Below are 15,183 nucleotides of genomic sequence, written 5' to 3'. Positions count from 1 at the left end.
TAGAAATTCAGTCTGGTATCCCCTATCTAGTTATAAGGTACCAATGAGTTAAAAGAAGCCTTATTCGGGTTCTTAGCATCTTCGGATGCTAGAACCCTTAGTCTAAGGACCTTGCGATATACAATCACAATTAAATCCCAAGAGGTCGGGTGAGTTCTTACCCGATTCTCATCCAAACAAAAAATAAGATAGGAGATCGGAGGAGAGTTCTTATCCGAGATCCTTTTTCAAAACCCTAAAACTGCATATTAAAAGAGATCGGAGGAGAGTTCTTATCCGATTCTCAACCAAAATTAGAACTATTAAAAGAGGTCGGAGGAGAGTTCTTATCCGATTCTCAACCAAAATTATAAATATTAAAAGAGATCGGAGGAGAATTCTTATCCGATTCTCAACCAAAATTATAAATAGATCAGAGGAGAGTTCTTATCCGGTCTTCAATAATTCCAAATACTCAAAGAGATCGGAGGAGAATTCTTATCCGATTCTCATTCAGATTTTAATAAATACGGGGAGACTGGAGGAGAGTTCTTATCCGAGATTCCCCATCTAAACATTAAACAGACTATCCCTAGAGATCGGGAGAAGCTTTTACCCGGATTCTCTCAAATCCAAGCATAGATAACACAATGCACGAAGCAAACCTCTAAACAAAAATCATTACGCGACACCAATTCACTAAGGGTCATCTCCTGTACTTATGTATTTGGGTAACCCTAAACGGTGAAAAATTGAACATTCCCTCTTATCCAAGGGACTAACATCTTCATTCTAATCCCCTAACTATCGATTTTAATTTACAAAGAACATAACATTAAGATTTGCTTGCCCTCATAGAGGGACGAGGCGGGGTGCCTAACACCTTCCCCGCCCGTATACGGACCCCGAACCTAGAATCTCTGTTTTCGAAGTGGTTTCATTTTAATTTACATTTTATAAATGGTTTTCTTTAATTTCCCTCAAAATTAAAGTGGTGACTCCTCACTCTTTCCCACTTCGGTGAGTGTTCATCCAGGCGACCGCAAAATACGTTACGACATTAAGAAAAATTAAAATATTTTTACAAATATAACTTAAATTCTAAATCAATAAAATTTTTCTCTAATTTTTTTTTGTCTAAGCTACCCTTAAACCGCTCCCAAACCATCCTCCAAACCGTCTTGAATCGTTCTTTTTCGAACCGCCCTTCAAATAGTTTTAAAGCGGGGCTGGAATCGGAACTGGCTGTTTAAGAACCGTCTTTCAAACCGTCTTCTAGCTATTTAGTTCAGGTTCATGATTTCATTGAATCTAAGCCAGCGTTTCAGGAGCCGTAACCGGTGGTTCCTGAACCGTGGCCACCCCTACCTGTATTCAAGCCAATTTTTGGTCATTTTAGGTTTGGTTTCTGGACATGGTTTCTTCATGAAAAATATGGCAAATTATCCTAGGTTTCATCTCCAACTGGCCTCACACCAATTGGAGCAACCTAACTCTACTTATGTTTGTCTAACCTTGCTAGACTCAAAAGTCCAGAAATCCTGCAATGAAGCAACACTCCCAATTTTCAATTCCACCTAACTTCTAAACTTCAATTCACATTCATAGCACTTTTAATAGTTATTCATCAACCTCAACAACATCAAATAGACATCAATTCACAAAATCCTAATTTTTGGGTCAAAACCCTAACTTCAAATTCCTAGTTCATGCATAATATCATGCAATTCAACTTCTACCACATTCAAACTCATCAATAACACCACAAATCAAATTAATTCCATTAAAAACATAAATTTCTCACATGTTCTCATGGCTGCCGAAATTCTAGTCTTTCAATTCCTCATCATATTCTTTCAATTCTATGTGATTTCAACTTAGTTTAGCATGCTTATAACACTTAGAAAAGAAAGAGAACTTGGATAGTGCACTAACCTTGTGAGCAGAATTTTCTTTTAGCCAACTTCAATTTTCTCTTCACTTTCTTGGCAACCAATCACCTTAGCAAGGTTCTAGGACAATTTTTAGTATTGGGACTGAGGGATAATATGGTGGGAATTAAAGAAAATTAAGCTTGAAATAAAGTGAAAATGGAGGAAGAGGGAATTCCATGGGGTTCGGCCAACCTAAGGTAGAAGGAAGAAGATGACTTTTTTTTTTCTAATTTTTTAACTCATTTATCTCTTATTTTGTCCCTTGTTTAGATGTTGTCCAATTATAATTGGTTAAAAGTTTTAATTGCATCACTCTTATATCATAATTAGGATTTTAATTTTTTTATTTGATTTTTCTTTTCCTTTCTTTTTCTTTTACTCATTTTTAATTAAATTTTTAGCAATATTTGTTCATATTTTATGACATAAACCTCACTCACTTAAATGGATAAGTTGGTCAAAAATTATCTCTGGAGGTGAAATGACCAAAATGCCCTTCATTTTGCTTATCGAGTTAAAATTGTCTGTACCAATTGATAAAATTTTTTTAGCATTTTCTTGGTATTCTTTTTTCATCGAAGACTCAATAACTCTTTACTAGAGTCCCAAAAATTATTTCTCAGGGTTCCCCTCGAGTCTAAGGTTGCTAACTGTCTTCACAGTCGCTTCCCGTTAGGTCATCCATCGCTGGAGCTCCGGCTCGTTTAACCTTAGTGCATTTTATTGCTTAAATTTTTCCTTAATTTTTCTTATCATTATTTGAGTTATTTATGACTCCTCACTCTAGTTTAAATATAGTTTCAGATATTCTGACTATCCGAACAAATATTAGTCACGGGAACAATAGAACGTACGAACTATCTAAAGTGAGGGCATTACAACTCTTCTCCTCTAACAAAAATTTCGTCCTTGAAATTTACCTGATGTATGTAGTCGGAGATCTGCTACTCCTTGCTTCTTCATTTCCCTGTGTTACCTTTTCATTGTTTGGACCTGACTCCTCTCGAGCCTCCATAGCATATAGCTTCCTTTGAGGGCAATCCTTCAAAAAATGGTCCATGGCCCCACATCTATAACAGGCTTCAGTTAACCCCTACATTCACCTCTATGCCACTTTTTGCAATGGCCACATTTTCTTGGGATAGAACTTCTCACTACTAGTCCCAGTGTATTCACTACTGGTGTCTCTGGTTGACCTCTTATGGATATGGGCCTGGGCCTTTGTCTCCTACTCAGATAAGATTTATGTCTTAATGGTTCTCTAGGCCTCTTATTACTAGACTGTCCTAATACCCTCTTTTGTTGATCACCACTTCTATTCTATTCCTCTTTATGGCCACAGGTAATATATTTCTTTCTGAACTCCATCAGAAAGAAATCCCAAGTCACCTTGGCTGGTGGCACTACCTTGGGTACAGTATCCCACCAACGATATGCAGCTTCTTGTAGCAGTGAAACTGCACACTCCAAACTTTGCTTTGGGGTACAATGGAGCTGCTGCAGGACTCTTTCACTCCTTTCTAACCAATACTCTGCAGTTAAAGAATCGTCTTCCTTTCTGCCATTGAAATCTACAGCTCCATACTTTCTAATTTTTCCCAAAGGTGACTTCTGTTGAGGTTGGGGTTGCGGAACTACCTCTAACACTGGCACAGCAGGACCTCTCCTGGCTCCAATATCACTCTCAACCGAAGGATGATTTTCTACTTCTTCTTCTACTACCTTCTACGACTCAGGGTCCATACCATAACCTAAAATAACCAAAGAAAATAGATCTGCATTAATGTTACCTCGACTCTTATGAATGCAATGCATGTTATGCACACAATCTTATTCTATCTATCGATGCCTAGGAATGCCTAAACCATGCTCTGATACCAATAAATGTAACACCCCTCATCCGTCTATAGTGTAACCGAGTAAGGCATGTCACACTCGATGCCAGAGTATCCTATCTTGTCTTACTTTATTCCTTTAATAATTTGGTTTTGTTATATTTTAAAAATAAATTATATTTCTAAAGGAGAAACTAATAGAGTTTTCCCTATTATATTACTGTTTGGCGTATTTCACTACTCACCTACTTGGAATTTTCAATAATATTTTACAATAAAAATCTCATCCCTGCTCATCATAATCATTTCACATTCAATTCTTGCAACTCATTTCCATGTTCAATTCATATATCAAAATTCTCAAATTCCCATTAATTACATAATTTATAAACTAATTACATAAATTCACAATTTACATGATATACAAATTAATTACAATTTCATAATTTATATTTTAGCATAATAACTAATTATAATGCACAAAATACATAATATGACTTTTGTGAGCTCTATCTACATGTATTGCTGAGGAGGTGGCAACCTTGAATACTTCTGACACTTCTGCAGATCCGGACTCCAAAAATCCCTCTAATATCCACTTGGTTTCAGCTTCAGTACCTGCGTGAAGGAAACAATTCATCGTGCTAAGCACTTCTGCTTAGTAGTGCGATAATATAATAAGAAAATAATAAATACAAATAAAGAAAGTAATAAAGCATAATTTGGATACTTAGGAATTTAATTTAATTTAGTATGATATTTCTAGTATTAACTATCTTCTATTCTAATTTGTTCCTCTTTGGAAGCGCTTAATTCCCAGATTCTCAATAATAATATACAATATACAAAATTAATAAAAATACTAAGTTTATATTCATATAGTTATAGAAGGTACATTTGTGATATTTATTTATGTTATACCTAGTTTTGCTAATCTTTTATCAATTTACATAATAATTTTTATGTGGTTTGGATCATTTCATAATAACTAATGTTCTTAATTTTAACTAATTCTTTTCAAGTCTTTCTAACCCATTTATTTAATTTCTAACATTTTTAATTTCTAATATTCTTAATTTATTTCACTGCCCAAGTAACCTATGACAGGCTGACTAAACTGGATAAGCGGGTCACTGGACACTAGACACCGTAGTGTCTCGGCTGTCATACCATGAGACATGAAATACGGAACGTCAACCACGTATGCAATCAATATAGCTAAAAAGCCATGATAACAGATAATCGGACATATAAGCCATGAAGGTGGGCATAAAGCCATAAATACAGGCATAAAGCCTTACGCAGTACTGCTCAAATAATACCCTATTGGCATACCAAACTATCCAATCTGACACACGTGTCTAGGCAATACATGGGCACACTAGTACCATTAAATATTCATAAGTTTTATTATTTCATTATATATTCTAATTATAGTTCATAGTATTTTAGTTTTATTTATAGTAGAAGCATAATTCTCTAAATCTCATTTTTTTACATAACTTATGCATTCATCATACCATTCACGTTAATTGCAGTTCATATCATAATCATCTCATCATTTCGAATATCATCTATATATTTCTATTTCATATTCACTTTCATTCATTACAATACTTATATGAATTACTATTCACAATGCAAAAAGTGTTTCACATACTAAGTATTTGAAATTCACATTATTTCCACTCTTGTACCATTTATTGTACAAGGTATTCTCATTATTCTATTTACAATGGGAACATAAGTCCTAAGTATGGCTTTACTTTATTTATACATTTAATGTTTCCTTTATGTTAATAAATTTTCATATTTTAAGTTGTATTGCTAATATATTATAAGTTCCATTTGTGATGGGAATACAAGTCCCAACTAGCTATTCACATGATTTAGGTATTCATTAAGTCATTAAAGTGTGTACCATTCATATTCTAGGTTATTCCTATCCATTTTCATAAATTTCATATTTATGCCTTAATTTTCCTCTAACTATTTGGCCATGCTTCCTTCATGGAAGTTGTTTCTTTATGTGTTAACTTTAATTTTGCTTTTGTAACATTCAATTTGAAGTTATATAACTCTAGTTATAGTCAAATTACTAAGACTGGTTCTTGATCAGTGAATCAAGCAGATTCTTAAATCTCACTTTGTCTAGATAGCTGGACATGTTGTAGTCGTATTTAGGCCTAATGTCCTCCATGTGATTTGTTCCCTTATGTGTCTTGGTCATACTGGTTCAAAATTACAAATTTTTAAGCTATATAGGAGAAGTTATGGCAGTTTAACTAACTTGGACCCTTAAACCTTGTACATCAAGAATTTCAGGTTCAGGTCAGTCTTTGCAAACCATATTTAGGGTTCTTACACTCAAAATTTGAGTGATGTTTCTAAACCAAAATTGTAGTTCTATTTCTTAAGTTTCTAGATCAATTTGGCTCATCTCAATTGGAGTTTTATACTAAAAGTTATGGCTCAATAACTATTCAGGTGTCAAATGGTCAATTTGTCTAAGTGCAGGAATTTCCATATTAGGAAGTCCTGAATTTTCCTAGTAATTTTCCTAAGTTGCATTCATTATTGGGTTTTGATCAAAACATTAAAATTATAGTTCTAGGTCAAATAAAGATGTTGGCTTTAGTTTCACTGTGTTTGCAGTTTTGTAGAGTAAGTTATGGCATTTTTACCACAACTGGTTGAATGGTTAATATCCAGTATTTTCTAGGCAGTTTTGGTTCTAGCAGTTTTGTTGGGCTAACTTTGGTTAGCAATTTGATTAGGTTAGGGTCAGAACTGGGCCTTTAAGTTCTTCACAAGAAATGTTCTCCTATGTCTAACCTCTCCAATGGTTCAAAAATCAGGTCATTCTGACCCTCCTAGAGTGAGTTATGGCCATTTGAACATTTACTGTTCTTATGGTTATTTTTCGAGGTCCAGCATATAGTTACCTAGATTAAAGCCAATTTTTAGTCATTTTGAGTTTGGTTTCTAGACATAGTTTTTTCATAAAAAATATGGCAAATTGTCCTAGGTTTCATCTCCAATTGGCCTCACACCAATTGGAGTAACCTAACTCCACTTATGGCTGTCTAACCTTACTGGACTCATAAGTCCAGAAATCCAACAATGAAGCAACGCTCCCAATTTTCAATTCCACCTAACTTCCAAACTTCAATTCACACTTTTAGTAGTTCTAATAGTCATTCATCAACCTCAACAACATCAAATAGACATTAATTCTGAAAACCCTAATTTTTGGGTAAAAACCCTAACTTCAAATTCCTAGTTCATGCATAATACCATGCAATTCAACTTCTACCACATTCAAACTCATCAATAACACCACAAATCAAATTAATTCCATCAAAAACATAAATTTCTCACATGTTCTCATGGCTGCCGAAATTCTAGTCTTTCAATTCCTCATCATATTCTTTCAATTCCATGTGATTTCAACTTAGTTTAGCATGCTTATAACACTTAGAAAAGAAAGAGAACTTGAATAGTGCACTAACCTTGTGAGTAGAATTTTCCCTTAACCAACTTCAATTTTTTCTTCACTTTCTTGGCAGCCAATCACCTTAACAAGATTCTAGGACAATTTTTAGTATTGGGACTTAGGGATAATATGGTGGGAATTAAAGAAAATTAAGCTTGAAATGAAGTGAAAATGGAGAAAGAGGGAATTCCATGGGGTTCGGCCAACCTAAGGTAAAAGGAAGAAGATGACTTTTTTTTTCTAATTTTTTTAACTCATTTATCTCTTATTTTGTCCCTTGTTTAGATGTTGTCCAATTATAATTGGTTGAAAGTTTTAATTGCATCACTCTTATATCATAATTAGGATTTTAATTTTTTTTATTTGATTTTTCTTTTCCTTTCTTTTTCTTTTACTCATTTTTAATTAAATTTTTAACAATATTTGTTCATATTTTAGGACATAAACCTCACTCACTTAAATGAACAAGTTGGTCAAAAATCATCTCTGCAGGTAAAATAATCAAAATGCCCTTCGTTTTGCTTATCGAGCTAAAATTGTCTTTATCGATTGATAAAATTTTCTTAGCATTTTTTTTGCCTTCTTTTGTCATCAAAGACTTAATAACTCTTCACTGAAGTCCCAAAAATTATTTCACAGGGTTCTCCTTGGGTCTAAGGCTGCTAACTGTCTTCACAGTCACTTCCCGTTAGGTCACCCATCACTGAAGCTCCGTGTCACACCTTACCCCTCCGTAAGGCATAACATGATCCTGTAGTATACCTAATGAATTACCAAATTTCGTCTACTGATAACCCATCAAATACACTACAAGGAATTTTAAACCTTTTCTTATTTCTTTTTACAGTGGTGAGCACTTTTGACAGGTGTTAAATTTTTTTTTTTAACTGAAGTGAAACCAAATAACAAATCAAGTATCGCATTTCAGAAAATTTCTTAGAGTACCGTCTGTATTTTGAATAAAATAGTTCTTCAAAAACCTATAAAAAAAAAACTTCCAATATATTTGTTCAATCCCAAACTCCAATATGGCTCAACACAAATCAATTTTCAGTAGTTCCAAAAATAGAATGCAAAATGACTGATTAGTTTAAAAGTTGAGATGAGAGAAGTATAATACAACATTTTTACAGGCCAAAATAATTTACAACTTTAGTTTACAACTGCTCAAGACGAAGTATAATATATACATATAGTTCTCATACATTACAACAAAAATTACAAAAAGGTGGTATACACAATATACCCGACAGAATCCCAAAAGTGTAGCACAAGCAGCCTACTCTGCTGCCTTATCTGTCTGTCTACTCACGACAGCAATGAAAAAGCTATCGCTAAGCCAATGTCTTAGTGGTGCACAACATTAAGAAAATGCAATTTGAAACCATAAACTATAAATCACATGAACTGTGGATACTTAAAATCATAGTTAATTTCAAAAGACAGAGAATGTCATAAATAATTAACTCCATTTCACAATGTCTCAATAAATATCAATAAATCACACACACAGCTTTATCATGATTCCAAAGTCCAATTCATCCCAAAAGCCAATGGCTAATGAGGAATAACATAGCTAGCTAGCAATTATATGAGTACTCATCCTATTCATCCTCAACTGGCACACACCTCAACACTTCAGCCAGAGAGGGAATTCAAAGCCAATTCGTCCCACTAGATAAGCTAGAGAGGAATTCAATCAAATATATATGATAGCTGTGGTTTTAAACCATTTACAATATTTTTCAAGCAATAAGTATCCATCAAATATCATTCAAACAAATTTTCCACAATTTAAGCAATAACGTACAAATTGTCATAATTTATTTCAATTGAAAATTCAAAAGAAATAATTATTGTGCACAAACCTCTGATAAGTAACCTCTTGGCCTTGACTCAGTGGTTCTTTCTCCTTTCTTGAGTCTTTGCTAACTGAAACACACAATTTAAAGTGTTTCAGTACTCATTTAAATTATTTCTAATAATAAGGTTCAATAATTAAATTTTATTAATACTATTACTTTCATTAGTCAACCTATAATGTTGACCTTTGATGCATTCTAAGTGAGTCAATTTTAATGTTCCCAACTTGTCACATTTTATAGTCCTTTAGTATTGTTATATGTTACCAATTTCATTTTCAAGTGTATTGTATTTTATTGCAATTTATTGGATTTTGATATGTTGTTTTGACCTAGCCGGATGACCTAGTTCCCTTAGTTTCTGGGTTCTGGTCAGAATTATAAACTTGTAGGTCTATGGCTTATTGAACTTTTACCACAAATTTTGGGTTATTTGGAGTTTACTAGACCAAGTTATGGTCATTTTACCAATGCTAGACAGGTTGCACTAAAATGGCAAACTTAGGTCATTTTTAGGTCATTTCTAATTTGGGCAAGTTTTATACCCGAATTTGTGTAAGCATTTTGACTTGCTTATGGTCATTTCTGGGTTTGGTGGTCTTAACCAAAATTGTAGCCCTATGTCTAAGCTTTCCAACCATATAAATTTCAGGTCATTTGGATTTGTTTTGAGTGAGTTATGTCCAAAATACTGACTGCTATTCAAATGGCCAATTTTTAGGTTTGAAATGTTACCAATCCGGATTTGGTCAGTTTTCATGTCACTTTTTGGACAGAATTTATGTCTGCTTTCTTCATGAAAGTTGGCATATTTTGTGCCTAGTTTCATCTCCAATTGGCCTCATACCAATTGGAGTCTCACAATTCAATTTATAGCCTAAAATACATACTGCCCTTAACACATTTTTAAAGCACCAACCAATCACACATTCCACTAGCTATACTTCACTTCCCAAACCTAATTCTGCATTTGTATCATACCACAACCATTCATCACTTTACTTTATAGTCACTTTGGGCAGAATATAACCAATTGATAGTGCACCAATTACACTTCCATAGACATCAATTCCATGCAATTAAACACTTCCAACATCACCATAAGGCTGCCCAAGTTACACATATACATCAAGCTTCTATTTTCAATTTTCAAACTTACAATTCAAACTATATACATGGTAAATCACTCCTATACATTTAAGCACTTAAATCAACACCTCAAATCACCATTTACATGTAAAAACAAGCTAAACATTTTGAACTTCCATGGCTGCTGAAAATGGACACCACCCTAAATCATAAAAAACTCAACATTTCTTCATAAATCAACTCACCACAACACCAACACAAACTTTAACAAAGAAAAGATGAAGAAATGGATACTTACCGCTTATGGACTTCCTCAAAACTCCACTAAAACTCTTCTTTGTTGTTCCCAATAGCTTCCCCAAGCTGAGTATGCAAAAATTAATGAAGAAAACTAGTGGAAAGGAGGGCTTGAATAGAGGTGCATGAAGCTTGGAAAATGGTGCAGCAATGGAGGTTTTGGGAGAGTAAATTGGCTGGTTTTGGTTAGAGGTTGAAGATGACAGATTTTCTGTTCAAGAAGGCTTATATATGGCCACTTAAGCATGGGTAGTGGAGCACTAACCTTGCTTAATTATTTAAATAATCCAAAGTTTCACAATTTTGCAAATTTGCCACCACACTTTCACTAATTACATTATGTACCACATTTTTAATTTTCATGTCTTTTTCAAAGTTTAATATCATTAATTTTTAATGAACATTTAGGTTAAAAGGCAACTCAGGGTATCAATTGACCAAAATGCCCCTATTCAGTTTGTATTCCTGATTTTTTGGTAACACCAATTTTTGTCAGTTTCTCGATTTTTCGTTTTTTCTTTATACTAATTAATTAATTTTTCTTTGACATTTCTAATGTCTTTTATACTTCAATAGATGTTTATTTAAGTCTTAAAAATATTTCCCAGGGTTCCCTGCGGTCCAGGGCTAGTCAACGGTCCACGCCGCAACTTCCCAATGCTGTCACCCATCGCTACGATTTTTGGCTCATTTAACTTAGTTACATTTCATTGCTCTTATTTTTCCTTTGTTTTTCTTGTATTTTCCACTATTGTATTTCATTATTTCATGTCTCCTCACTAATATTTAAGTGTAGTTCCAGGCATTCTAGCTATCCGGACAGACACTAGTCACCGGAACAGTAGAACGCACTACCGAATATAGGGGTGTTACAATTCTCCCCCCCTTAAAATAAATTTCGTCTCAAAATTTTACCTGGTTTTAGTCTTTGAATAGCTGTGGGTGTTGTCTCCTCATGTCCTCTTCACTTTCCCAAGTAGCTTCCTAGCCTGAATGATGGTTCCACAACACTTTAACCAGGGGTATCTGCTTGTTTCTCAGCTGCTTCACCTCATATGCCAGAATCTCTATGGGTTCTTCTTCATATGAAAGGTTTGGATTTACCTTAATCTCTTCAATTGATAGAACATGAGATGGGTCAGATTTGTACCTCCTTAACATAGACACATGGAAGACACTGTGTATCCTTTCTAGCTTTGGAGGTAATGCCAACCGATATGCCAAAGGACCCGCTCTTTCCAGAACCTCATATGGTCCGATAAAGCGAGGACTCAGTTTCCCCTTTCTGCCAAATCTTATAATCCTCTTCCAAGGAGAAACTTTGAGGAATACCTTATCACCCACTGCATATTCAATATCTCTTCTCTTCATATCAATATAGGACTTTTGATGGTCTGATGCAGCCTTGAATCGATCTCTGATCAATCTGATCTTTTCCTCTATCTGCTGAACAATTTTTGGGCCAATCATCTTTCTTTCACCTACTTCATCCCAACATAGGGGAGTTTTACACTTTCTGCCATACAAAGCTTCATATGGAGGCATCCTAATGCTTGATTGGTAGCTGTTGTTATAAGCAAACTCAATCAAAGGCAAGTGTGTATCCCATCTACCTTCAAACTCAATCACACAAGCTCGTAGCATATCCTCCAATATCTGAATTATCCTCTCAGACTGGCCATCTGTCTGTGGGTGGAATGTCGTACTGAAGTTCAATCTAGTTCTTAGGGCTCTCTAAAGACTACCCCAGAATCTAAAAGTGAACCGAGGATCTCTGTCTGATAGAATCGATACTGGCACTCCGTGCAGTCTTACAATCTCATCTATGTACAATCTGGTCAATCTTTCCAGGCTATAGTCCATTCAGATTGGTAGAAAGTGAGTAGACTTGGTCAGTCTGTCAACTATAACCCATACTGCATCATGACTATTCTGTGTCCTCGGAAGTCCCATCACAAAATCCATAGTTATTAATTCCCATTTCCACTCTGGTACTAGCAATGGATGTAACAAACCAGCTGGTACTTGATGTTCTGCCTGCACTTGCTGACAAGTTAGGCATTTGGAGACAAAATCAGTGATACACTTGAGTTGTATAGATGTTTTTAAGCACATTTGCATACTATTTCACAGCATTTAGGCAAGCATTTTCTTGCATGATAGTTGATTTCAATAGTTTTAGTAATTTCTATTATAAAGCCCTTAATTCCATGTTTTCTGCATTATTTCAGGTGTTTGAGTGAAGCTACAGAAGTATAGGAATGCAAGGAAAGCTTTGAGGAGTCAAGAAACAGAGAATTGCTGCTAATACAAAGTACACGGGTCGTGTAAAACAAGCGCCAGACCCGTGTAACTCTCTGCCAGAAGAAAGTCAAGAGAATCAATGAGAAACACAAGTACACGGGTTATGTAAGTAGACCCGTGTAATATACAAGGACCCGTGTAAGTCTCTGCCAAGCACAAACTTGAAGAGACTTATGGGAATGACAGTACACGGCCTGTGTAATTAGGCCCGTGTAATTGGCACAGACCCGTATAACTTTCTGTGCCAAGACAAGACTACGCGATTCTCCTCTAGCAAGTTACATGGCCCTACTTTGTGGGACCCGTGTAGTGACACACAGGCCGTGTACTATGCTGCAGCCAGTTTTATAACTCGAATTTCCCTCCTGTTTTCAGATAAAAACGAGACTCCTAAGGCCCTTTAGACTCAAAGTGACCTAACCCTAGAGCAACGAATATAACTAGAAAAGAAAACATCAGAAGAGAGGACTATCGGGGATGACTATGGTCGGAGGGAGTGCTGCTGTCGGGCTCTGCATCAGTACCAAAAGAAGTTTTCCAACTGAAGCTCCACAAGATTAAAGCTGCAAACTCTCTCTTGGTCCTTCGTTTCATCTCCTTAGATAGATTTCTATTTCTTTATTTCTTTTACATGATCTTCTTTTTACTATTTTTTTTATCTTTTATCATGATATTTGCTGAACTCACCATGAGTGAGTAGTTTCCTTATTCTGGATTTGGGAGAGTAATGCTTATAATTATTATAATGGATGAACATTAAGTTTTATTCACTGGATTTGAGATTCGTTTCTTGATTTAATTTCTTTTGATCCTAATGCATGCTATGTGATGGTACCCATTTAAACATGATTGTAGATGTTGATTGAAGGACTGAAAGGTGAAGATTAACATTAGAAAATCAAGATCTTGAACCTAGGAAATCTGACCTAGACATAGGCTGATACCTTTGTGGAACCTAAAAATTGGTCAAAGGTCTTAAAGGATTTTAATTAATTTGATTACCACGAAAGTAGGGTTTGAGTTAATTAGAATACACCCTAGATGCCTTGAGAGAGGATTTAGGATAACTTAGGACTAATTTCCATCAAGAAAAATGACCCTCAATTCAGTAAATAAATGAGATAATATCCTTAATAAGATTTAAGTGTGAAATCTTAACTCCAGAATTGTTCCAAAAATAGATTACTTCATTTTAAGTTTACTATTCTAGTATTTAAAGTTAACAAACTTCATTCCTTAAATATTTGATAGCCTAGATAGTCAAAATTACTGTGTAGATTGGTACTTGCTAAACAAAGGTCCTTGTGGGAACGATACTCTACTTATCACTTTATTACTTGCTAGTGATCCGTGCACTTGCGGGGTTGTAAAACCACGCAAAAAAAGTTTTTGGTGCCATTGTCGGGGACTCTTTGGCGTTAGTAATATCAAGCGATAGGGAATTTAACTGATTTAGGCAATTATATTTTTTATTTAGTTTTATTTTACTGATTATATTTTTCTTCTTTTATCTCAGGTGCTTAATCCGGTATATGACCAGAACAAGGCCAGAAGAAGAAATTTTACACTGTGATTTCAAGACAGACAGAACTCTGAAAGCCATCAGGAGAGAAAGGAAACATCAAGAGCACAGTCAAGGAGATCCTGAATTTCCAACCATGGGTGATAATAATGACAGACCAAGACTCTTGAGAGATTACGGAGCTCCATCTGTTCAAGGATTTCAACCCAGTGTCACTAAACCCATAGTGGAAGCCAACAACTTTGAATTAAAACCAGCATGGCTCCAAATGATTCTACAAACCCAGTTTGCAGGCTCACCAACAGAAGACCCACACTATCACCTCCAGTGCTTTCTTACCCTATGTGATACATTCAAGATGAATGGAGTGTCTGATCAACCAATAAGACTCAGAGCATTCCCATTCTCGCTTCGGGACAGAGCAAGGAAGTGGTTACTTTCTCAACCAGCTGGAACGTTTACTACTTGGGAGAACCTCTCTCAAGCTTTTCTAGCAAGGTATTTTCCACCTGTAAAAACTGTAAAACTAAGGCTAGAGCTCAACACCTTCAGACAAAAGGAAGGAGAATCACTTTATGATGCATGGGAAAGATACAAAGACCTGCAGAGGGAATGTCCACACCATGGTATAGAAGATTGACTATTAGTACAAAATTTCTATAATGGGTTACTACCCTCTACGAGGAGCATAGTTGGTTCAGCTGCAGAGGGTGATCTAATGGAGAAAACAGTGCCACAAGCACTTGAGCTTCTAGAAAGGGTTGCATACCATAATTATGAGTGGTTAAATGAAAGAGGAAATGCAAGGAAAACTGCAGGGGTACTAGAAGTAGATGCCCTAAGCATGATAAATGCTCAATTTGAT

The 15,183-nt window shown here is 35.2% G+C and overlaps 1 non-coding gene across 1 annotated transcript; it reads right to left on the bottom strand.

The window, feature by feature from the left end:
- Positions 1-14,841: 14,841 nt before the first annotated feature.
- LOC131169777 (small nucleolar RNA R71) lies at positions 14,842-14,948 on the bottom strand. Its single transcript, XR_009140684.1, has one exon. It is a non-coding gene; the product is annotated as a small nucleolar RNA R71 (small nucleolar RNA).
- Between the last annotated feature and the right edge of the window lie 235 nt (positions 14,949-15,183).

This window comes from Hevea brasiliensis, chromosome 1 (genome assembly GCF_030052815.1).
Source record: "Hevea brasiliensis isolate MT/VB/25A 57/8 chromosome 1, ASM3005281v1, whole genome shotgun sequence".
NCBI lineage: Eukaryota > Viridiplantae > Streptophyta > Magnoliopsida > Malpighiales > Euphorbiaceae > Hevea > Hevea brasiliensis.
This window is presented reverse-complemented; position numbering and strand designations above follow the sequence as displayed.